Here is a 25,891-nt window from a genome sequence, read left to right as displayed (position 1 = left end):
CCATCTTTTGCTTTTGTCATCCACCAGTAATCCTTGCCTATGCACCCTGGGCATCAATAGCTGCTGTCCCTAAAACTGATTCACAAAACATAGGATCAGAAGTAGGCCACTTTGCCCCTCAAGCAATGGTGTACCACCATTCAATTAGATTATGACTGATCTGCGACCTAACTCCACATTTGCTCCATATCCCTTTAATATTTTTGCATAAATCTATCAAGATCAGATTTAAAATTAACAATTGACCTAGCACTAATTGTCATTTGTGGAAGAGTTCCAAACTTCCAGCACCCATTGTGCAAAGAAGTGTTTCCTAATTTCATTCCTGAAACGTCTGGCTCAAATTTTTAGATGCTGCCCTGTGGTCTGAGACTCCACAACCAGCACAAAATAGTTTATCTGCATCTATCCTATCTCTTCCTCTTAATATCTTGAAAACTTGGATTAAATCATCCCTTTACCTACTAAATCCCAGGGAATGCAACCTAAATTTGTTTAATCTCTCCTTGTGATTTAACCTTTGGAGTCCAGGTATCATTCTGGTAAACTCATGCTGCACACCCTCCAAGGGCAGTATCTCCTTCCTAAGGTGTGGTGCCCAGAACTGCTCACAGTGCTCCATGCACTCCGGCCAGGGCTTTGTATAGCTGAAGCATGACTTTTATCCACTTGTATTCTTGTCCTTTAGATATAAAGGCAAGCATTCCATTTGTCTTTTTGATTTATTTCTATACCTGTTCATGGCATTTTAATGATTTATGTATGTAGACCCCAAGTCTCTTTGAATCCCCACTGCTTGATTCTTGCTTTACCCCAAGAAAGCATCCTGTTTTACACTTAATAGCTCTAAAGTGGATGATATCACATTTATTTACATTGAAATCCAATTGATGCAGTTTTGTGCCTTCATTTAATCTATCAGTACTTCTTTGTAACTTTATGCTCCCATCTACAATGCTTACAATACTGCCCACCTCTGTGTCATGGGAAAACTTGGATATGTGGGTTTCTATCCCATCATTTAAGTCATTAATGAATAGAGTCAATAGTTGAGACTCCAACACAGATCCTTGTGGGACACCAGTGGTCTTATCCTGCCTATTAGAGTGTCTGCCCATTATTGCTACTCTTAGTCATTTGGCGTTGCAGAACTTGGGTATTGCTGAAAAAAGAGACATGCTGTTTGTAGTAATTATGGTTTTATTTAGTTTGTAATGTACCTTTAAGAATAATACTTGTTAAGGAAGATAACATGATCTGTAGTAATCAATAGGAGAGTAGCACAGGCTACCTCAGGAGTCAGTGTAGAGATGGAGTTGGAGTTGAAAGCACACGTGTAGTTGCTGCTGAGTATATTGTAAGCAAACATAATGTTTCCATCCATCCAAGAAGAGTCTGCAGATCAACTCTATCATTAGTAGCACAAATCAGCCACCCTACAACACTGTTGAAGATTTGTGCCTTGCACTCATCAGGACAGACCGAAGAATGCCAAATTTCAAAGGGAACAACAATTTATACTGCATGAGCAAAGGAGAACTGATTGGTTGGCAAATCAGCTCTGATTAGTCAAAATGTCAGCATGGCGAATGCAGCAGAGAGCTATTGTCCCCCATGGGACTTTTGTTTATTCAAAAATGATGCAACGTCTGGACATGATCCTTTTGCCTGCAGAGGACAAGTCCCTGCACGTGAATATATGTAGCTTCGAGCAATCGTAAGTGAATGACATTGTGAGCCTGACTGGTAATCTTAAATTGGTTGTTTGTGTAATTTCTCACACACTCGGGATTGTTCAGCAAGTACTGCCCAATTGTGGAGTCACATCTAACGTTAAACATTGGACCAGGTCTTCCGATCTTTGGATTGTCGGAGACCGGACATTGGACCCAAGATGCATTTTGGGACCGCATGGAAATCCTGAATCACTGCCTCCATGGGAATTACCTGGGAAGTTTGCACTTCCAATGGGCAATTCCCCAGTTCCCTAGGGCCCTCTGAAAAAGTCTCTGACTCTGAGCTAGAGTTGGAGGGCGGAATTGTCCCAGATTCGCACTAACTGTGGCAGTGGCTGGGAAAAAAGGACATTTTACCGGTTGGCCACAATGAAGGTTTTCACGCCGTATCATCCCAATCCTACCTCATTAATCATGCATTTCCAACAAACTCGCCGTTTCATTGGTGGGCAGCCTCTGATCTACCCACCACACTGTCATGTTGGCGCTTCCTCATGTCGGGTGCCATATTTAAAGTGTAGCTGTGTGTGCACCCCTCAGTGCTTCCAGCCCAGGACTTAAGCACAGAAGACATGGCCCTGAAAAGCAAGAAGGCTGCAGCGCCCCCAATTCAATGACACAGCCTTGGGACGCTTTCTGGACATCATTGGAGTCTGCCATGATATCCCCAACCCCGCTCTGACCGCAGAAGGCCCATCAGTGGCACCACTCCGGCTTGGGAGGCGATCGCAGTGGTGGTCAGTGGCAATGCTACGTAAAAGACATTTGCCATCCAGTGCAGAAAGAGGATGAATGATCTCATCTGTGCCGCCAGGGTAAGGCACCCATCTCATCATTCTAAACTCACACACTCACAAGCCCATCACACATTCGCTGGTATCTCACTCACTGCCAGCTCAAGGGACATCACCATTCACTCTCTCACACACACCCTCTCATTTCTATCTGACCTCTTCTCCTCTGGAGACTGCCCCCTTAGCCCTCAACCTTTTGAGGCCACTTGCACAGATGTGTCCCCACACACACCCTGGGATACCCAGCATCCCCAGTAATGCCCTGGCCCTACAGTCTCTTCCCTTGCCTGAGGCCACTTCTCCCCCTTCCCCAAGCAAGCCATAGCCCTGCACCTGTTGAAAAGCCACCCCTGCCTTACAGGTAGAGACCTGCCAGTGAACCCCCCTAAAAGTGATGTGGTGCTGCATGTGAAGCCTGGTGCTGATGACCGCGAGTGTTGCCTGAAGCATAGTAAGCAAACAAACCTCAAAGTCCCGAGTGAAGGTGCACGTCACTTACATACAGTTGTGAAACACATTGGTGTGCAATCACACCGACGTGCCTGAATGATCCAGCATGGGGGGATGATTCCGGTGAGCAGGGCTTCTAACGACATGCAGATGTATTAAAATGAAGTTCCCAATGTCTGACAGCGAGAAAGGCGGCCCGCCATTGATGGGCGGAGCGGACCATCGCAAACTGGTTTCATGACGTTGTGAAACTGATTTTTGGCCTTTCTGCCATATTGTCTGCTCACGCCCGCCATGACGCCCGACGCCAACAGGCACGGAAAATTCTTCCCAGAGACTTCAGACGGTTCCGACTTACTTGCCTGGATTGTTACGCAGGAAATGTTAGACAGAAAAACCCTAGTATACCTCCTTGGATACAACTGACCCACCTGACTATCCCGCTGACCCTCCTACTCCCTCAACCCCTACTAATTTGTCCTGATTAGCCCTCACCACCCAACTCCCCCAAACTCCGATTCCCCAACCTGACCATACTAATCCCCACCACCTCACCTTCTGACCTGACCTGATTAGCCCCCATCACCTGACTTCCGCTGATTCCCAAGCCCCCCTGACCCAACCTCTCTAGCCCCCACCGCCCGACTACGCCCCCTATCCCTGATTCCCCCGACCCTGACACCCCCGACCCAACCCAACTAGCCCCAACCCACCTACCCACTCACCCACCTAACCACCTGCCACCCTACCACCTCACCCACTTTCCCTGCCTCACCTGCCACCCTACCCACCTACCACTTCACCCACCCGCCACCCGACCCACTTACAAACTTACCCCCATCTACCCAACCCACTTATCTCACCCACCTAACTACCCTATCAGCCTATGCATTCACTCATTCAACCACTCACCCATTCACTCATTCGTTAACATCTATCCATCAGCCATTCATTAACATTCACTCTGGACATTTAAACTTACCTTACAGCAGCTAGTGCTGTAAGATGGTGGCGTGGGTCCTGCACTGATTCTCTTCGCTGCTCTCCGCAAGGATTCCTGCGCTGACGGATTTCTTATACATCCTGGATCAGAAGTTAGAGCCTTTTTAAGATATCCAGGTAAGTGAGTAGTTTTCTGTCTGATCTTTGTTGTACACAGCGGTTCCAACTCTGACTGGACATTATGTTCTGAATTTTGCAAGCACGGGTTAGTTGCAAACAGTCAGTACTCTGCCTATTGCTAACAGCCGTAGGAACATGCTGTTTGATACAATCTGACAGTCGTAGGAACATACGGCCTATGTACCTGGCTTTGCACCAGCACTGAACTCCATATACAACATTACTCATTATACACCTTAATACTCTCCACTCACGTTAAGATTCACCTTTGAAATGGAGCAGTCTAACCTTGACGTGCTAGTTGAGAAATCTATTCATGGGTTCTCTACTACTGCTTACCGCAAGCCTACCTTCATTGGTTAATATATGTATTGGGATTCATGCAGCTCCATGCGCTATAAGATTGGCCTTATCGGCAATCTTGCAAATAGGGCCCAAGCCATTTGCCCACCATGCAAGTTTGATGCTGAAATAGGGTGCATCAAAGCCATCCTGTGGGATAATGACTAATCTAATCAGATCAGTGCTCGACTTGTATAGTGCGTACTCATGAATGGGCCTAGGCTACCACTTTTGGATTTGAAAAGTACCCAGTCTACCTCAAGTTACACAGGTAAAGTACCTCAAATATTTGAGCAGCAGGTGAAGCTACTAGGCAGTGGCAACACAGCTGGTGTTTTTTACTAACAGGATGCTGCCATCAAGCCAAAAAGACCTTGGGTAGGATTTTTACCTCATTGCGCAGATGGGCCTGGAAGTGGTTGTGAAGCCAACCGCCACCCGTGATCGGGCCCTGGTCTCAATTTCATGTTGGCTGGCCGTTAATTGGAACAACATGAAACACGTACTGTAATGCTAGGTGGGGGGGAGGAGGGCGAGCATGGAAGTTTGCGCATGCATCCGGGTGCACGCATTGAGAGCTCCCTGAAGGCACAGAGCTGTCTCAGGGAGCTGAAGATTTTTACAAACACAAATAAAGAATTTTAAAATGTTAAAAACATGTCCCCTCATGTGATTCTGTCACATGAGCAGGGACATGTTATAAATGAGATTTGAACATTTTTATTGTATTTTTAATTCCTGTTGGAAACCTCATCCCACCCGTGGATGAGATTTCATAAAAAATCCAAATGCTGCCTGGCCGATTCGCCTGCCCGCCAACCATAAGGTTGGACGGGCAGTGAAAATTTCCATTTTATTATTACTTTAATGGCCTCCCGACTCCTACGTGTGCATGCTAATCAAAATATCACACAAGTGTATGATGACATCAGGATGCTCGCCCGACGTCATTGCGCATCATTTTACGCTCGAGCAGGTCGGGCACATGTCTGCCTACTCAGCTAAAGATTCTGCCCCTTCTCTCTACCACACAAATGAGTAATGTGCTATATGAATTTCAGTGCCAGTGCGGTGCCAAGTACATAGACCATATGTCCCAGTGACTCGTGGATTGTATCAAACAGCATGTCCCTTTGGGTGTTCATAATAGGCAGAGTACTGACCATATTCAACTCGGCAGCTTTTGCTGAACAATTCCGAGTGTGATGAGAATTACACTAACAACAAATTTAAGATTATCAGTCGGGCTCGTGATATAGCTCACTTATGCTTACTGGAAGCTACATGTATTCATAAGCAGGGACCTGTCCTCTGCAGGCAAAAGGAATGTGTCCAGACATTGCACCTTTTTTGAATAAACAAAAGGATAGGGGAATAATAGCTCCCTGGTGTATTCGCCATGGCAACGTCTCTCCTAATCAGAGCCACCTTGCCAACCAATCAGCACCCCTTTTCTCATGCAGTATAAATTGTTGTTCCCTTTGCAACTTGGCAGTCATGTGTCTTTCCTAATGAGTGCAAGAGGAAAAGCTTCAACAGCATGTGCCATTTTTCATCAATGTTCCTACTCTCTGTCTCAGCCTGGCCTATTTCCTAACCATTTCCTAATCAATAATTTGCCTTCAATTCTAACAGTCACTTATGAGGGACTTTATCAAATGCCTTCAGAAAATTCATAGAAATAACATCCATAAGCATTCCTCTGTCCACTACCTTCAAAACATTCAATCAGGTTCGTCAAGCATGACCTACCCATTATAAATCCACACTGGCTCTCTCGGCTGAAAATTTTCAAGGTATTCAGTTACCTTATCTTTGATTATAGACTAGTCACTTCCCAACAACAGATGTCAAGCTAACTAGTCTCTAATTCCCTGGTTTTCCTCTCTCACTTTTTTCAGAGGAACATGCATAATTTTCCAATTTAAAGGAATGAATCCCAAATCAATTGAAAGTTGGAAGATTATAGTTAGGGCTAGTGAAGGGTAAGTGGCTGAGATATATGTAGATGAGATGACACAAACTGCATGGTGGCCTGAATTGTGACAGCAAATTGTTAACTGAGGTAGCTATGGAATTTTCATTCTAATGAATTCTAGAAATGTTGATAGAAATATTGATATGAAGACATTGCTCAAAAATCTTGACAAGTGGAAGTTAAGTTTTTGGCAGGTGCACACACACACAAGATTTTTAATAACATACCCAGCAAAGTGGCTACCTGCCTATATTTCATTTTCAGTGATTCTACAATAACTCTTTACTTACACTTCTTACTTCAGAAGTTTCACTTGCTGATGGATTTGGTCCAGGAATTTCAATTAATAATGGACTCAATCCAAGAATTAATTTGCAGCAGGACTTGGTCTGCAGCCAATTCTCCATTGGTCTGACCACAATCCTTCAAACACCTTAGTGTCTTCTGTCAAAATCAAACTTTTGCTTCAGCATTTGTTGTTCTTCATCATGTTTTGCCACCTCTAAATTACAAGTAAAATTCAACATCAGCTGAGATGTAAAACAAGTGAGGGAAGAACATCTCCCCATTATCCATGTGATTCTTCAGTATAGTTTTTCTCATTCTGCACCTCTGACACCATGGCAGAAGTTTTAACCCCAAAAACAAGGGATTTGGGTCCAACGAGGGTTTAAAGTCTGAAAAATCTGTTTCCTGATCCAAACCCACCTCCAACCCACATCCAGCATTAACCATGCCTGGAAGGCAGGAAGGCGGCTAACGTTAATCAAGGAGGATGGTTGGAGCTTTGAATGTGATAATGAGGCTCATTTTTATTTAGCTTTTCAATTTGAACTGTGACTGTCCGAGTTTACCAAACCTTAGAAACCTGATATCTTCATTGAGGCGAGGACTTTGCAGGTTCAGGAGGTAAGTGCCTTTATACCTAACTTCTGGGTCTAGGTGTCTGCCTGAGGAACCTGCATAACCAAAACCAGCTCTCCTCGCAAACCTCCCAAGACTTCCAATCCCACAATGAGGCCTCTAATCCCCACCCACCCCCATCCTGATGTCCGCTTCCCCAGGTGGACAGCCCAACCAATTGACATTGCTCCCTCCTGTGATTGATGTCACCTTCCCTAAATTGGTCCCCTCTATCAACCCCCTCCTCCCATCTGAATGACACCATTCCTCTCTCCACTGATTGGCCCTCAGGTGAGGAGTGGTCGAATGCCTCCCCTCCTTTCCCACTCCTCATCTGATTGCTTCTTTGTTTTGAAATGGATATATTTACCAATTCAGTGAGTACTGAACTATTTACAGTATGTGATCATCAAAGAACCAATCGGACAGGTTTTCTTGAGTTAATAAAGAAAGAGGTTGGCTTTATTATACTTAAACCCATGGTGGTTCTGAAGCTTTTGTTTTAAAGATGTAGATGGCTGATTTGGCTATTCTCCTAGAGATGGGATTGCTGGGTTGAATTCTTTTGAGAAGTCTCAGTCTGCAGCGGGGCACCTCTGAATAGTCATGTTAGGCAAATAGCATTCAAAGCTTGTAAGGTGGATTGGAGACAGAGGGAGGAAGGAGAGACCCCACTTGGATATTCTCATCAGCATCTCAGCTGCTTATTCTCTTCTGTAGAGAAAGCAGAAGCTTAAAACAACACAAAGGGTGTGCCTGTCACGTGACCATCACCCAGCTATTAAAACATGGTCATCACTAATATATTCCTCCTTGCAACTTTAATCACTTCATATCTGGGAATCCCCCTCTCACAGTGAGAGACCTATTGTTCAAGTGGTTAGGTTTAAGGCTTTCCCATCATGGCTCGATGAGTTCAAAGTTCTTATTGTCCAAGCAATTAGGCTTAATAGTTTGTCCCCACCAGTCGAATAACTCTTGATGCCTCATTAATGAGGACAGGATATGTGGTCACTCATATTCCCCAAATCATCATCCTTGATGGATCTTTGCAGACACACTACCTCTGTCCCAATGGATTGGAATGTGGGATGTACAGTGATGAAAATTGGGCTGGCCATCTTTAGTTCAAGTCACCTTTAGTCCCTGTTTTTAAACGTTCAATTCAGGTTTCCAGTTGCTGGATTAAAATCATTATTTGACATAAAGCACCCTTTCATGACACTTCTGCACCACATGAAATGAAATGCGATGACAGGAGCATTTCATTGTCAGGTTGTAATGATAAAAACTCATACACATACATTCATCCTCAAAGACTCACATATCAAACTTACACTGTTATAGCTATGCTCCTCTGGGATGATTCTGTGCTGCGTTAAACTCTAGATAAAACATCAGCTATCACATTGTTTTTCCCTGCAACATGAGTAATCTTTAGGTGATAAAGTTACAAAAGCAGGCTCCATCAAAATTGCCTTACATTATGAGTTTTGAATTTCTTTTAGTGTTGGGATTTGGTTTAAGGAAGGAGTTATCTCAGAACCTGATACCTTCTGGCTCCTTTCCCTTTTAAATCCCCATAAGGTATTGTCTAATGGTCTGGGTTTTCACTAACATCTGGTGGTAATGCTCTGAGTACGTTCAACAGACACACAGGGCAGAATCTTCTGCCTGTTGGGCGGGCTGGTCGGGAGTAGGCGCAGGCCGGTGCAGAGCTGATTGCTGTCCACGATCGGCTCCGTGCCGCCATTTTACGTGGGCAGGCCAATTAAGGCCCGCCCAGCATGACGTGCGCCTAGTAGCCCAGCGCTACCTGTGCGGGCAGGGGGAGGGAGCAGAGTTGGGGCCTGCGCTCTTTCGCACACACGCACAAAGGAGCGCAGAAATCTCCCTAAGGCACGGAGCTGCCTCAGGGAGATTAAGTTCATAATGAAAGTTTGAGAAAAAGGAAGATTAAAATTATTCAGACATGTCTCCTCATGTGACAGTGTCACATGAGCTGGGATATGTTTATGAATTGTGAGAACATTATTTATTTAACAAAACCTTCAGGAAACCTCATCCCGCCTGTGGATGAGGTTTCCTGAGAAACGCAAAGGCCACTTGGGCTCTTCACCTGCCCCCCAACCTGAAGGTTGTATGGGCAGCCCTGTCAATTACCTAAATTGGTTTACTGATGGCCTCAACAGGCCTTTCACAGTTCGGCAGGTATGCCGCCACCTCCGGCACGTGCCCACCGAATGGAAGATCGGGATGACAGACGGTGAATTCGAACACATAACCGACGTCACCGCGCATCATTTTACGCGTCAGCATGCGGGGCCCACCTCCGCACGCCAACGGGAAAATTCTCCCCACAGTTTTTGGTGGGCTTTGGATTTAGTGGGAGATCAAGGTCAACTCTGGGGTCATGGAAGGAATCACATTTCACAGATTGCTGAGTTTGAAGACTTGTACTATGCAAAAATTTGTTACTGCATAGGTGTACTATCTGTGAAATTCTTTACCCTTTAATTGCGATGTCCACAACTAATGGGTTTAATAGTTCCATCTCTGGTAAATTGATAAATCTTATTTCTAAGGTGACAGTGGGTGATAAATTACTCTTAAACCCTTGTGAGGTATCTGGGTTCTCCTACTGTGCTTTGATTTTAGAGGGTTCTAAAGCTGGATGGCTAGGTTTGGTGAGATTTGAAATTTGGATTTGACCATTTGATTCATCACTGGGTAATTCCATATTGATTTCACTTGTATCCCCCTTCCACCAGTAATGTTCATTTTAGGGTTTGTTACCTTCCCTTTCTCATTTACTTTGGGAATGGGTTTTTCCCCAATTTGTCTTCTGGGACACTACTGTCCTCAGGTGACTGATCAGCTTCCGCTGCATTCCCCTGTGGCACTTAGAGATCATCTTCCTCACTTTCTGATTGTCTGGGTATTTACTTGGTCTCTATTTAAATCTTTGAAGAAAGTCTCTGCAAACATACCTCTGCTGCAGTCCCTTCTACCTCTGCTGCTTCCATTCCATTCACTTTCCCCTGGCCCTGTCTTGGCACTTTTAAATTTGGCAGGCTCTACTCTGGCCTTTTTTAATTCAGCGGGCTCTAACCTGGCCCCTTTAAATTCTGCTGGCTTTCCTTTAGCCTCTTTAATCCTTACAGGCTTTATTGCCCCTGCGGGACCTTTGACACTTCCTCAGCCCTCTGCACCTGTGCAGGATTTGGCTTGTTCTCCCCAGTGCCCCCAATCTCCATAGACTGCCCTGCCCTGGACACTTTGTGGGTATTACCTTCCAGCCAGCTAAGTCATTACCTAGTAAAAGGTCCATCCCCTTCATAAGCAATGCTTGGGATAACACCCACTATCGCTATCCCCATAACTAGCTCACCCAGCAGCTAACTTTTCACTAAAGGAACCTCGACACACTCTCTAATGAGTCTCTTATACTGGTATTCACTCTAGTCTCAAGCGGAAACCCACCATCTCCTCCCACAAGCAGAGTTTGCAAACAACTATTATCTCGGAGAATGCTGATCTTTTTTGGCTTTTTAAAAAAACTAGGGGTTATTTTCCCTTTTAATACAAAATCCTGGTAGGTATTCTGGTCTTTGGTCACATTTGAACACAGTCTTATGATGGTTATGGGCACAGACACTGTCTTGACTACTGCATGCCCCCCGCCCCATTGGTTTTCTGGCATGCCAACAGTTCTCTCTTGGATGGTCAGGTTTCCCACACTGAAAATGCACTGGGTGGGCTCCTATCGGTTTACCATCTTGGTTCCCTTCATTTAAAAGCTGAGCATCGATCTGTATTTTCTTCATTACTACATCCCTTTTCTTTTGAGCCTGCTCCGGCTTCATCTACCTCTCTTCTATCTCTCCCTAGCCTGCAGGAATTACCAGATCCAAGTTTACTTTGAGTTAGGGATCTATGTGTTAACTCAAGGTCGTCTGCTATGATGATTGCCTGTCTTGAAACTCGTTGTTCCTTCACAGGGGTCTTTACGGAAAGGGGAAGTGAGTTTTTCAACTCCTCAGGGAGAATCACATCCCTGAGGCTTTCATAGGTGGGCTCTATCTTAGGCACTCATATCCACCGGTGAAAAGCAAAGTGCTTAACGCTTTCAAACTTGATGTAAGTTTGCTTGGGCCGTTTCCAGAGAGTTCGGAATCTTTGGCAGTATGAATTCATATGCACTCAGGATGGCGTTTTTCGTCATCCCATAATTGGATGAACTCTGCTTGGACAATAGGGAATAGAACTCATGGGCATTTTGTGTTAGGTTGCTTTGCAGCAGCAGGATCAAGTCCACCGCTGGCCACTTCAGCTGCTTGCCAAGCTTTTCAAATGAGACGAAAAATGCTTCCGCATCTCCCTCATCGAACTTTGGTATCAAGTGGGAGAACTTCAAGAGCTCAGCACTCAGTCCTGAGCTGGGGGAAGTTCCCTCACCAGCAGTGCCTTCGCTGGGTACAGTGGGTCTTTCCCTATGCAGTTCAAGCTGCCTTAATTCCCTTTCTTGTTTCTCTCTCTGGCAAGCTTTTTCTTTCTCTTTCTTGGAATTGTCTCTCCTTCCGTTCTTGCCTTTCTCTCTCTTCGCTTTTCCCTTGGCACTATATTTAATGGTCAGTCAGCCCTCTTCTGGAGTTGGAAATCGTCTCGCAAGCTTTTAAAGAAAACTCTGCAGTTTAAATCCTCAGCATCTGAAATTCTGTTGCTCCATAAAAAGACATTCCAAAGTCCAGGGAGAAGATTCCTCCATCATCAGATAAGATCATTCAGTACGTGACATCAATGGGCTCAACTGAGGTCGGAGATTTCACAGTCCAGCCAGGGCACTCAAGGATAAAGAAGGACAGGGATGGATGATTCCCATGCTGCCATTACCTCTCCCCTTCCTTGCAGGCAGCTTCTTAAGTGTCCTCCCTTTAAGGACTCAGAGCTGCGATGCCTCTACAAGAGATGATCCTGCAGTTGTGCACTGCCCCTTTAAATTTTGGACCTAGTACTTCTGGGGTCTGAATTTCCTGCCTGAGGCTTCGCTCCTCAGGGTGTCAGCTCAGCAAGTTTTTAGACAGAAAAAATTTTCCAAGATCATTCCAGTGATCTGTGACTCAGTCTTCATGAAGCCCAAAGGACTCTCACGGTGAGTCAAGAAAGCCACATATAAGCTAAGTGGGTTTCACTAAACTGGGGAGGCAGGATTAAATTGTGTCGAATTGCATTTAAATTATATGCATGTGGGCAATTAAGCATATCATTGAGCTTCCCATAGCTAATGGGCGAGTCTTCCATTTTGTTACCTTCCTACTACTGACTTAATCGCTTACAGTTTCCCCACCACTGGAAGTCTAACATGCAGCCTCCCGCACAATTCTCCGTGCCCGCCTGCCAGCTCGCCCACTCCAATGGACTCCACAAAATCCAGCCCATTGTATTATCACTCACAACAGGTATCTCATTTAAGGGTCTTTCTTTATGTGTCAACCTTGACACTGTATATCAGCAAGCTATTAACTGTGGACAGCATCTCAGCAAAACATAACCCTGTCCTTCAGTAAACATCAATTTTTGAGTGAGTGCAGACATGGTTGACTTTTCATAAATGATCAGAGGATTTAGAAATTACCCCTAACTTTGATTTCCCCCACCCGCACCCCTCCCCCAACCCAGCTCTTCTACTCTTTCTAGAATCTTTGCAAAGCATTTTCTTTCCCTATTATAGCTTAAAAATATATTATTACATATTTTTCAATGTTGAATTGCATCTGTCTTTCCATCCTGCTAGCCTACCTAATGTCTCCCGTCTTAAACTTCTTGTCACAGTTTGCTACATGCCTGTTACGATTTATAATGCCCTCAGCAACCACTGTCTCCCTGGTAGACGACTTCATGCATTTACCACTCTTTGCTTAAAAACATTATATCTCAACTGTGGATCCATCTTTTTTATGTCAAAGCTTGAATCAATGTCTCCTTGTTTTACACCTAAGGCAGAATTTTCCCGTTGGCGTGAGGGGGCGAGCCCCGCATGCATGTGCGTAAAATGACGCGCGGTGACATCGGGCAAGTGTCCTGATGTCACCACCCGCAATCGCGATATTTTGCTGGGTGGCGCGCAATGATGTCCGACGCATGCCCGACATTAATTAACGGGCCACTTAAGGCCCTTGACTCACCAATCGATGTCGATTTCTCAGCGTCCGTGCAATCTTCGGGTTGGCGCATGGGCACAATGGGCAGGCGGGTCGGACACATTTGTATTAACCTCATCCACGGGCGGGATAAGAGGGCTCAGTGGGGTCGCGAATGTGCGCAGTCAAACATTTATTTTTGAAAGTTTTTGAAACTTGCCTGTGTGATCTGCAGTACTTCAAAATGCATACCAGCTGTTTTTTCTGGACTCTTAACCTTCAGGTCAGCCCTCTGCAGTGAGGAATCTTTTCTGGGCCTGCAGGTTTCAGGAAGCCTTCCCTTAGCCTGGGAATGGGAGCTGAACTCTCCACTGGAGGCAGCTCCTCTGAGGAGGAAGGGAGGGCTAGAAGGGGGAGGAGGCCAGGAGTGCACATTCAGCCTCCAGGGGAGCCACCTTTGGGAGGACAGGCGGAGGCACAGGGGGTGCAGGGCCAAGAGGCAGAGTCCAAGGTGGAAGGGGCTGCAGAAGATGCCACTATCCTGCTGCCAGGGTATACAGGCGGCGAAGCAGCTACCTCAATATGTCTGAGGTGCAGAGCCGAAGGAGGCTCCATCTCTCAAGGGACACAGTCAACTATATCTGTCAGATGATAGGGCCTGAGATCTCCGCGAACTGTGTGGGTGGACACCCCATGCCAGTGGCTCTGAAGGTCACAGCTGCCCTCAACTTCTATGCCTCTGGCTCCTTCCAGGGGCCAGTGGGTGATCTTTGCGGTGTCTCCCAATCAGCTGTGCTGTCAAGCAAGTTACAGATACTCTGTTCAGGCGTGCATTGACCTTCATCCACTACCATTGGGACCAGGCAAGCCAGACACAGCGAGCCAGAGGCTTCACGGCCATTGTTGGCTTCCTCTGCGTCCAGGGTGCAATAGACTGCACACATGTGGCCATCAAGGCGCCAGCAGGTGAGCCCGGTGCCTTAGTCAACAGGAAGAGCTTCCACTCCATGAACGTGCAGATAGTGTGTGATCACAGGATGCTGATTCTACAAGTCTGTGCAAGGTACCCAGGCAGCTCCCATGATGCCTACATCCTCAGACGCTCCCAGATCCCGGGGCTCTTCAGTGCTCCAGCCCGGCTGGATGGTTGGCTGCTGGGTGACAAGGGCTATCCCCTCAGAAGGTGGCTAATGACGCCTCTCCGCCATCCAAGAACAGAAGCTGAGCAGCGGTACAATAGGAGCCACGCCTCCACAAGGGCTGTGGTGGAGAAAACCATCGGTCTTCTCAAGGTGCGCTTCCGGTGCCTGGACCACTCAGGGGGCACACTCCAGTACCCCCCAGATCGTGTGTCGCTGATAGTGGTTGTATGCTGCGCTCTCCACAATCTTGCGAAAGGGGAGATGTAGTGGACGATGAAGACGTCGACGCAGTGTTTGCTGCTGCACTCGATGAGTCCAGCAGTGAGTCCGAGGATGAGCACACACAGGGAAATGCTGAGGGGGTAGACACTGACCTAGGCATACTCCAGGGAGGCAGGGACGCCCGGGAGGCTTTAATCCAATGAACTTTCAGCTAGCACACCACATATGGACCACCAGGACAAGCCTGGGCTGTAAGCTCAACACCTAAGTGCAAAATCTGCCAGGTTAGGAACAGTTACTAAGGGCCTTGTTAATAAAGCTGAATGTCCAACAAAGCACTCATTACAGTTTTGGAAACCATACACATGCAGAAGAAAAGAGGCACCCTCAGCCATGGTGACATATCTGAATTTAATATGTCGAGTAAACCAACCTATTCCAAAAAAAAGACAACAGTGTTACAAATCAAAACAAATCATAACGACCTCATCTTGGGCCAACACAAAAGCACCAGTGATAAACCCATGGTGTGCCTAAGGTGCCTTATGTTTCCGTTTCCGGGTGCTACATCTTGGTACTGCCCCATCACTCGGAGTGGCATCTGAGACAGCCTGCTGACTCTACTGTCCTGTTGGCCTCGATGACCTTGGTGGTCATCCTCTGGCCCGTGGAGTCAGTGCTGGCCCCACCTTGAAGGTAGCTGCCAGTTCCACAGCTGGCATCTCCCCAGTCGTCGCAGCCTCACCGGATGCTACGGTCACTGGAAGAGGGGTGGAGGAGCTGCCGCCCTCATCCGGAGTGCCCTGAGAGCTGCCCGCAGACGCCAAGCAGCTGTTGCACCGTCGAGAGGTAACTTCGGACCTCCCTGCTCACCGTGGATGGATGGGCAATAAGCTGGGAAAGTTGATGCCCTAACCATCCCTCGCACTGGCACTGACCAGCTGAGGTCAACTCCGATGTTAGCGCTTGCTGGTCAGAGCGCATCCACAGAAAGCCCTGATTGGTCTCTTGGAGGAGCCTCTCCACGACAGTTGCCACTCTCTCCATGGAGGACAAATGGCGCAGTCCTCCGACTGCAGGTGCCATGGGCACTCTCTGCCTCTGCCATCTTCTCCAGCAACTGTGATGTGCCCTCACCACTGTGCCCTGGGGCACTAGCCGATGTTCAAATTGCCAACTAGGTGCTAGTATCTGCGCTGGTGCCTGCCTCGCAGAAATGGCGTGATGCTCATGAGACTTCAGGGCCCTCAGGTTTGGGAGGGGGCCTCTGCTGCTCCTCCTCCTGGCCCTGCTCCGATGATGCTGAAAGGAAGGACAAGGACAGTGGATCAGTTAACATGGAGGCAATGTCAAAGTGCATCCCTGTCCCCTGGATCATTATGCGCTCATCCTTCCATAACCAATGGTCAAACCATGTTGCAAAATTAAATCAATTAACATTCAGCACTGCTATGGCTGTTGGGAGAACAATGCTGACCTCACTGTTGGGCATAAATACCTGGCCGTGGCACCCCTGCCCCACCGACACCAGTGGACCTGGGCACAGCGGCTAAGAATACAATCTGTGCCTGGCCGCCACCAGTCCTCACACACTCTGCCGCATTATGAGCATTCTTCTCCTGAAAATGAGAGACGAGCATTGATTAGTGCAAATTGCACGTGGGTTCTCTTGATGCATGGCCCACCCCAACCAGAGTGGGACATGTCAGGGCTCCAGAGCCTCCTCACCCAGCTGTTGCCGAACACTCACACAAAGATGCTCGGCCTGCTCCCCCCACCCCCCCACGCACCCCCTTGGACACATGCTGCCTACATCACATTAGGCACCACACAGTATATCCTTCCATAACAAGGAGGCACAAGCACGTGGAGTGGAGTGCAGAGCGCAGCAGATGGTTCGTTGCCATGCCACCTTGAAGCTCCCCTCCCAGCATGTCATCACCCTGACTTGAAAGTGTACTGGAGTTCAAACACAGTGACTGGATGCAGCATCTCCTGGTTGCCCCCAAATCAGTCATGTGGGACTTAGTGTAACACATGCTGTGGGGGCAAAACACATCTCTTTATCAGGTTAACCTCAGCATGAGCAATATCTGCTGGCCCACTCAGCAAAGGACAAATGCCGTCAATGATTCAATGCAGTCAATACACTCAGACTTGGGCTGGGCAGCAGGGGGATAAACCGACCTGCTGGGTTAAATGACTAATTCCAACATGGTACTCACCCTGCCAGAGTGCAACAAGTCGTTGAAGCGCTTGCAACACTGGATCCAGGTGCGCCGCACCACGTCGCAGGAGCTCACCACCTCTGCCACCTCCTCCCAGGTACGTTTTGTCATGTGGGGGGGCCTCCTCCTCCCATCCTGGGGAACCAGCACCTCCAGCCGTGCTGCTACCTCCTCGAGGAGGGCAGCAAGGCACTCATCTGAGAACCGAGGGGCACACTGGCCCTCCGCCCTACCCTCCGTCCTGGCTTGTCCCGCTGCCCTACCCTCCAGCCTGGCCTGCTCCGCTGGCCTAACCTCCGGACTGGCCTGTTCACCAGAAGCCCTCTAGTGAGCCCTTTCACTTGACATTGTGAGCAGCCTTCCAAAGGCTGCCAGCGCTTCATGTAAACAGGCTGCTGGGTCGCCATTGGACCTGGCGGACAATGCACTCCCGCCGCCGCCTGGCCAACCCACTGTCCTCGGGAGGCGCGCATTACGCTGGGCAGGCCTTAATTGGCCCGCCCACATAAAATGGTGACGCTGACCCGATCACGGGCAGCAATCGGGTCTGTGCCCGCCCACACCCGCTCTCGCTCCGCCCCTCCCAACCACCACCAACCAGAAAATTGGGCTCGTAGTGTTTATATTGTTCCTATTATCTATTCTCTTTATAATCTTAAACATCATCACTTCAAAAACATTTTTTTTTAATGGGAGCATTCCTAGTACTTGTCGTCTTTCCCCATAACTCAGGCATTTCAATTTTGTCAACTTAATTCTCTTTCTTTGTAATCTTTCCTATTCGAGAATATTTCCTCTGTGACATGGTGGTGACATGGTACAATGCTTTGTAGAAATGAATTAATATTTCCTGGGACTTAGGCTTTATTGCCTAATTTATTCATCCTAACATCTTTATTGATGTTTCACCACCCTACACTTTATGTTGATGATTTAATGTTTCTTGCTCACTTAAACCCTTAGATCCCACTCCTGCGTTATTTCTTGTCGACTGCTCCCAATTTTTTTTTATATTCTTAACTTGTGAAACAAGAACGACTAAAATTACAATGCTACTAAAGACGCTTGCTTAATAAATTTATTGTGTCCAGCCAATACATATCTGACCATTGATTAAAAAATACAATTCAGAATTTGTTTTAAATTGCTATGATTCAGCATATTTAGCATATGCTTGCTTTTTAAACCATAGACAAATGTGTGGAAATATTGTCACCTTGATGTCAGCCACACAGTACAAGTGAAGATAAGTATACTCCATTGCTTTAGCGATTCGAGTTCAAAATGTTTCTGGGATAGTTGACACCTCACAGAGCTTACATTGCTGCCTAATTTACACAAGTGGCCACAACAGGATCTTACTGGACGTGGATACAAGATAATATCACAATGTAACATCCAGTATGGCGTGTAAAAACAAAGACAATGCACAAGATTGAGGTTTGTGCATTATAACATATATGCAATACCGTGTTATTTTTGTTTTAAATTATTTCCAAAGTGCCTATTTAACCATCTTGTTTCAAAGAACAAGGCATGCTTTTAACCACTTCAGAAAATCTTCTGAATGATTGATTAAGCCTAGAAAAGCAGGATGACAAGTAGAACATTCTGAACTCTTCCAGCAAACTACAGAATTATTTTAGGGTGTGTACTGAATGCAACCAACTGACATGATACTTATATTTCATTTCCAGATTATAATCTTCGACTGCACATATGCGAGAAAGATATATCAGTTGCGAAGTGCAAATTCTGGATAATGCAACTTCAGACACTGGATTTAAAAGCCATTTGGAAGGTGTCCAAAGGTGGTTTAATTAGCTAAAGTGTATTTCCATTAAACACAAGTCTAAGCTGATAAACATGGTCAGAGGTTTTATATTAGCATAGATAGTGTCTCCCTCTGGCATACTGATAGTCCAAACAATTAACCTTCAAAACCTCAATGTCACACACTCTGCAGCTGCAACTTTCTCTCCTTCCACTGTCACCATTCCAGAATATCTGTGCAGGTAAATTAAGCTATGTTTGTGGATACACTTGGAGAATATTCTATTAGGTTTGGCGCAAATCACTGACCACATGTTGTTCTTGATTTAATGTTGACATAAATTAAGCTGGATCTAGATGCCAGATACTTAAATATTTTTGAGAGAACATCATGCAAACCCGTGGATGATTAGGACTTCTGATACTGTGAAGATGGACACAATAATGTGCATCACTTCTAATACTGTTAGAAATAGCTCAATCAACAAAAACTATTTCTGTTTGTCTCATTATGGTAAATATTAAATGGTCATAAATGAATGTATTCTGACTCTGGAACTAACACCGCTTCTAAGACAAAGGCCAGGATTTTTAGGGTAGCGGGATTTCCCTTCCCACCATCCGATAAGTTGGTGGTGAATTCATCACCGCCAATACTGCCAGCATCGCAGCCACTTAAGAACATTAATTGACTGGAAATGGAACTTCCGCCCCTCATTCAGGAGAAAGTCTTGCCTCAGGTCTGTCAGCCAAGCCAATCTAATTGGCTGGCAGCTCCTTAGACCCAGCAGCACCAGCAACTGCAGTGGGCAGGACTGGGACGGCAAGAAGTCCCCAGAGTCTTAGGAGTCCAGGCCAGGCAAGTGTAGGGATCTCAGAGCGGGGAAAAGAGGTGAGGCCCAGGGCGGGGATGGATTTTGGGCAGAGGGTGATGCAGGTCTTGGTGGAGAAGCCGGGAGCGAAGGGAGCACCTGCAGGGGCCATATTTTTGGGGGCGGGGGGTTGACGCCTGATGTAGAAAGGAGCCTATTGATGGAGGCACAATATTCCCCACCCCGCTGCCCCTCCCTTCCTGCCTGAGAACTGAGCAGGTTCACTTTCCGGCCTTCCACCACTGCCCCTGAAGATTGAGGCTGGGTGGGAAAAGGCCCTCAAGTTGGTTATTGTTGGTCATTTAAGGGCCTCAGCTGGGGCAAGGGCAATTGGGGCCAGCCTAGGACTTGCTCGTCCCACCGTAAAATTGCAGAGCGGGCAGGATAGGCGGGAGCCTGGTAGGGAGGCCGTCTGAGGAATTTTACAGGCCTCCGCCACCTGTAAACCTGCAGGTGGAGGAATGTAAACTTCTGCCCCAAATTAACTTTGCACTTGGTCCTGACCTAATATTTATCATGTTACATCAGAGCACAGGAACAGGAGTAGGCCATTCAGCCTCTTGACAGCGTTCTACCATTCAATGAGAGCACTTCTGTATTTTAATTCCATCCACTTCCCTTGGTTCCATATCTTTATACACCCTTGCCTAGTAAAATTCTGTCAATCTCAAATTTAAAATTATTAATTGAGCTTACATCTGTTGATTTTTTGGAAGTGAGTCCCACACTTCTACCACCCTTTATGTGAAGAGAATTATTTCCTAATTTCTCTCCTGAATGGCCTAGCTCTGATTTTAAGGTGGTGGTGCAGTGGTAGTCCAGAGGCCCCGGCTAATACTCTGGTGACACGGGGTCAAATCCCACCACAGCAGCAGGTGGAATTTAAATTCAATTAATAAATCTGAATTTTTTTTTTAGAAAGCTAGTCTCAGTAATGTTGACCATAGAACCATTGTTGATTGTTACAAAAATCCATCTGGTTCACTAATGTCCATTAGGAAAGGAAATCTGCCATCCTTACCTAGTTTGGCCTATGTGGTTGACTCTTTAATGCCTTCTAGCAGCCACTCAGTTGTATCAAATCACTACAAGTCTAAAAGGAATGAAACCAGACAGACCACCCAGCATTACTTAGGCACGAGAAACGACAACATCACATTCAGCCCTATCGACCTTGCAACGTTCTCCTTTACTAACATCTGGGGGCTTGTGCCAAAATTTGGAGAGCTGTCTCACAGACTACTCAAGCAACAGCCTGACATAGTCATCCTCATGGAAACATACCTTACAGATAATGTCCCATCTCTGGGAATGTCCCGTCCCACTGGCAGGACAGACCCAGCAGAGGTGGCGGCACAGTGGTATACAGTCAGGAGGGAGTTGCCCTGGGTGTCTTCAACATTGACTCCGGACCCCATGAAATCTCATGGCATCAGGTCAAACATGGGCAAGGGAATCTCCTGCTGATTACTACGTACAGTCACCACTCAGTTGATGAATCAGTGCTCCTCCATGTTAAACACAACTTGGAGGAAACACTGAGGGTGGTAAGGGTGCAGAATGTACTGTGGGTGGGGGGACTTCAATGCCCATCACCAAGAGTGGCTCGGTATCACCACTACAGACTGAGCTGGCCAAGTACTAAAAGAGATAGCTGCTAGACTGGGTCTGTGGCAGGTGGTGAGGGAACCAACAAGAGAGAAAAACATACTTGACCTCATCCTCACCAACTTGCTTGCCTCAGATGAATCTGTGCATGACAGTATCGGTAGGAGTGACCACTGCACAGTCCTTGTGGAGACGAAGTCCCACCTTCACAGTGAGGATACCCTCCATCATGTTGTGTAGCACTACCATTGTGCTAAATGGGATAGATATCGAACAGATCTAGCAACCCAAAACTAGGCAACCATGAGGTGCTATGGGCCATCATCAGCAGCAGAATTGTACACAATCACAATCTGTAACCTCATGGCCCAGCATATCCCTCACTCAACCATTACCACCAAGCCAGGGGATCAAACCTGGTTCAATGAAGAGTGCAGGGGTTGTCAACAGTGCTATCAAGTGGTGCTTACTCAGCAATAATCTGTTCGCTGAGGATCAACTTGGGTTCCGCCAGGGCCACTCAGCTCCTAACCCCATTACAGCCTTGGTCCAAACATGAACAGAAGAGCTGAACTCAACAGATGAGGTGAGAAGCCCTTGACATCAAGGTAGTATTTGACCGAGTGTGACATCAAGGAGACCTAGCTTGACTGAAGTCAATTGAAATCAAGGGAAAACACTCCATTGTTTGCAGTCATCTCTAGCACAAAGGAAGATGGTTGTGGTTGTTGGAGGTCAATCATCTCTGTCCAAAGACACTGCTGCAGGAGTTCTTCAGGATGGTGTCCTAGGTTCAACCATCTTCAGCTGTTTTATCAATGATCTTCCCTCCATCTTAAGGTCAGAAGTGGGGATGTTGGCTGATGATTGCACAATGTTTAGCACCATTCATGACTCCTCAGATACTGAAGCTGTCCTTGTCCAAATGCAACAAGACCTGGATAATATTCAGGCTTGCACTGATAAGTGATAGGTTGCATTTCACGCCACACAAATGCCAGGCCATGTTCATCTTTAGAGAAAATCTAACCATCTCCCCTTAACATTCAATGATATTACTATTGTTGAATCCCCCACTATCAACATCCTAGGGATTATCAGATCCTGAATTGAACCAGCTGTATAAATACTGTGGCTACAAGAGCAGGTCAGAGGCTGGGAATTCTGTGGCAAGTAATTCACCTCCTGACTCCCCAAAGCCTGTCCACCATCTACAAGGCACAAGTCAGGAGTGTGATGGAATACTCTCCATTTGCCTGGGAGAGTGTAGCTCCAACAACACTCAAGAAGCACGACACCATGCAGGACAAAGCAACCTGCTTGACTGGCACTCCATCCATTACCTTAAAAATATCACTGTTCCATCACTGTCCTGGATCAAAATCCTTGAACTCCCTCCCTAACAACACTGTGGATGTAGCTACACCACATGAACTGCAGCGGTTCAAGAAGGCAGCTCACTACTACCTTCTCAAGGGCAGTTAGGGATAGAGAATAAATGCTGGCCTAGCCTGTGACACCCAGATCTCATGAATGAATGAATAAAAAAAAATAAAAAGCTCCCTGGCCAGCAGAAAAAGTTGCTATCTATCTGAAGAATTCCTCTTGAAATCCTAAAAACTTCAAACAAATCACTTTTTAATCTTCCATATTCCAGGGAATACAAACGAGCCTTTGTAATCTCTCCCCATAATCTAATTCTTGGAGCCAGATATTCATGGTCCCAATTGGGATTAAATGGTGGCTGGACTAAGAAGAAAATGGCCACCAGAGGTCTGGGGCCTGTTTCAACCCTCAGCAAGGGAGGCAACAAGACCTGGAATCCATCCTCTCCTATTAAGGAGACAATTGACAGCATTGTGGACTAATTGAGAGGCCGTCTCTGGCAAGTTTTTTTTAAAGTTTCCTGAAAATTTAAATGGGGCGGGGTGACGTCGGGGCTTCCACCCAAAGTCATCCCGTGTCATTTTACGTGTTGGCGAGCGGGTCCCACCCCCTGCTAGCCGACAGCAAAATTCTGCCCATAGTGTCTGTTGTATCTGTGGTCATTAAGGTGAATTATGACAGTGCTATGACTGAAAGATGTAATTACCCCAAAAATAATGTACTTGTTATGTTGTTACTTCTGCCAACTGGCAAGCTGTCAATTAAATGATCAACATTGTGAATGTAGAAAAGTTTTCAAATGAGATAAAAGATTCATCTATCAGATAAAAACATAAAGTAGATTTCACAATTTTGGAAGAGTAGCCTAGTATGATAACAAGTGTAAATTTTAATCTTTTCATTTTGCTTATATGTCAAGACATCTGTCGAGATAGCAGTTCTGAAGTCTGCTTGTTTACTCAGGGAGGTTAATGGGCCCTTGGCTGTAATTCAACTGCCCAATCAGTTTACAAGTGTTTGACTTTGTTTACACAGCTGGCTTGAAGAGTCAGTTTGTTCACTCATGGAGTCTTATGGGCTATTCAAAGCCTTCCAACTGTTAGAATAGGGCTTTTAAGTTCTGTCATGCAGTGGATAATAGGTGAGGAGTGTGAGGGTGAGAGAATTAGGACATGAGGGTGAGGGAGTGAGGAGTTGAGGGTGAGGAGGTGGGGTAAGATGGTGGTGGTGTGGAGGGCGCAATCTTGCGCCACCAGCCATTGTGCCAGTTTTGGTGTCATGACCTCAACCCTGAGCCACATTTAGTGAGATTGAGCTGGGGTCATAGCAGCTATCCACCCACAAGCAGCAGGTAGCCAACTGAGGGAAATTAAGGGGATTTCCATTCAGCCTGCAGGCTTTGCAAGCAGGACTGAAACATAGTCAGTGCATCAAGGCAGCATCAAGGCCAGAAAGGAAAGGCTTATGATCAATCTTGTGAGGGAAGCCCCCACATTCGCCCACACCTGTCATAGCCGCCAGGCCATGCCTGCCACCGCTGGCTGTTCTCTGAAGGGTTTGCCCCTCCCCTGTGGCTGTTATAAATTTTTAAAAATCTGACCTCTTCTTCAGAGGGTGCCATCATGTTGAAGTGCCCTCTTTCTCTTCATTACAAATCAATAGCCCCCACCTCGGCCAGTGGGGCTGCCAATGCATCAGTGCTGGAGGGCCTTCCATTGACCCTCCAGCCTCAGGAACCTGCCCACTGTCCACCCATTCCCTGACCATGAATTGGCTGATGCTTTAAACATTGAGGTGGGCGTGTATGAGGTCGGGACCCGGAACTGGCTCCAATGTTGGGTTCCCGACACCGGAATGGAAATAGGAATACTCAACAGGTCATAATCTATCTGTGGAGGGAGTAAACACATTAAGTTTTTAGGTTGATGACCTTTTATCAGATTTGGAAGAAGTTAGAGATGTAACAGCTTTTAAACAAACACAGAATCAGAGACAAAAGGAGGAAGAAAAGGAGAGGAAAGAATGAAAGGGAGGGTCTGTGACAGGGTGATCAAATAACAAAAAGGAATGTGGGGCAAGGCAACAAAAGAGGGTGGTAATGGAACAAGAAGTAAAAGTTTGCAGGGCTACAGGGAAAGGCCTGGGAAGTGGGATTAGCTGCTTTACTCACAGATGCAATGGGCCGAATGGCCCCCTGCATTGTGATCATTCTATGATTCTAAGTAAGGAAACAATAGATAAGTCTAAGGCGGTGGTTCTCAAACCTTTCGTCCACAGACCACTTAGTCGGAGTAAAAGACTCCACAGACCAGCTACCAGTCCTACCCAACCCACTTTTGCTTGTCACCACAAAATAACCAAATGGCAAGAGTGGTGCTGCTTTTGATGAGACACCAATGAGGTGATGTCTGCTTCCAAGTTGGAGAGCTTCAGTCTCATGTTGGGCTCCACATTCAACTGGTTCCTCTTTGTTTCCATCTCCACAAGTGTTAGAGATCCGATCTCACAATTGTATGTTGTATCACTAATGTTAATCTTGTTTACAAACTATATTGGTTTTTCTCATGCTTAGGACAACTCATGCTGCATACAGGAGCCAATCTGGTTGGTTCATCACATGAGTGGTGTGGATGAGGTTTCTGGCCTATTCTCTCATATGGCCCTGTCCCTGGTGTTGTATCAGTGACTTGCATTTTGGACCAGTCCATGGACTAGCTGGAGGACTCTTGCAGAGCATACTTTGAGAAGCATTGGTCCAGAGGAGATATAAATGGCAATAGCAGAAACATTGCCAGCGCCTGCGGCCTGAAAAAATGGGAGCAATGGTTAATGTCTGAAATTATTAAATTCAATGTTGAATTCTGGATATTTTAAACAGCTAAAATATAGTAAATTAAAACAAATTTAAACATAATTTATCATTAAAATAGATGAACGAAATATCCTAATACTTATATTACAATCATTCCCAACAAGGATAGAATCAACAGTCTTCTGGTCTCTCACATACCGTTGACTACTTGGAGCATCTTGTGGAAACATGTTTGGTCCATACCCTAATCATCCGTTTAAATATTTCATGATGTTGCTGGAGCATCGTATTTATCCATTTCTCTTCCCAGTTTTTCTAGGCTCTTTACTTTTGATATCACTGCCACCTTTTCTCACATTCCAGTATTTTGTGCTCTTTTCTTT

This window comes from Cetorhinus maximus, chromosome 13, assembly GCF_964194155.1.
Source record: "Cetorhinus maximus chromosome 13, sCetMax3.hap1.1, whole genome shotgun sequence".
Taxonomy (NCBI): Eukaryota; Metazoa; Chordata; class Chondrichthyes; order Lamniformes; family Cetorhinidae; genus Cetorhinus; species Cetorhinus maximus.
Note: the sequence above shows the minus strand (reverse complement) of the source record.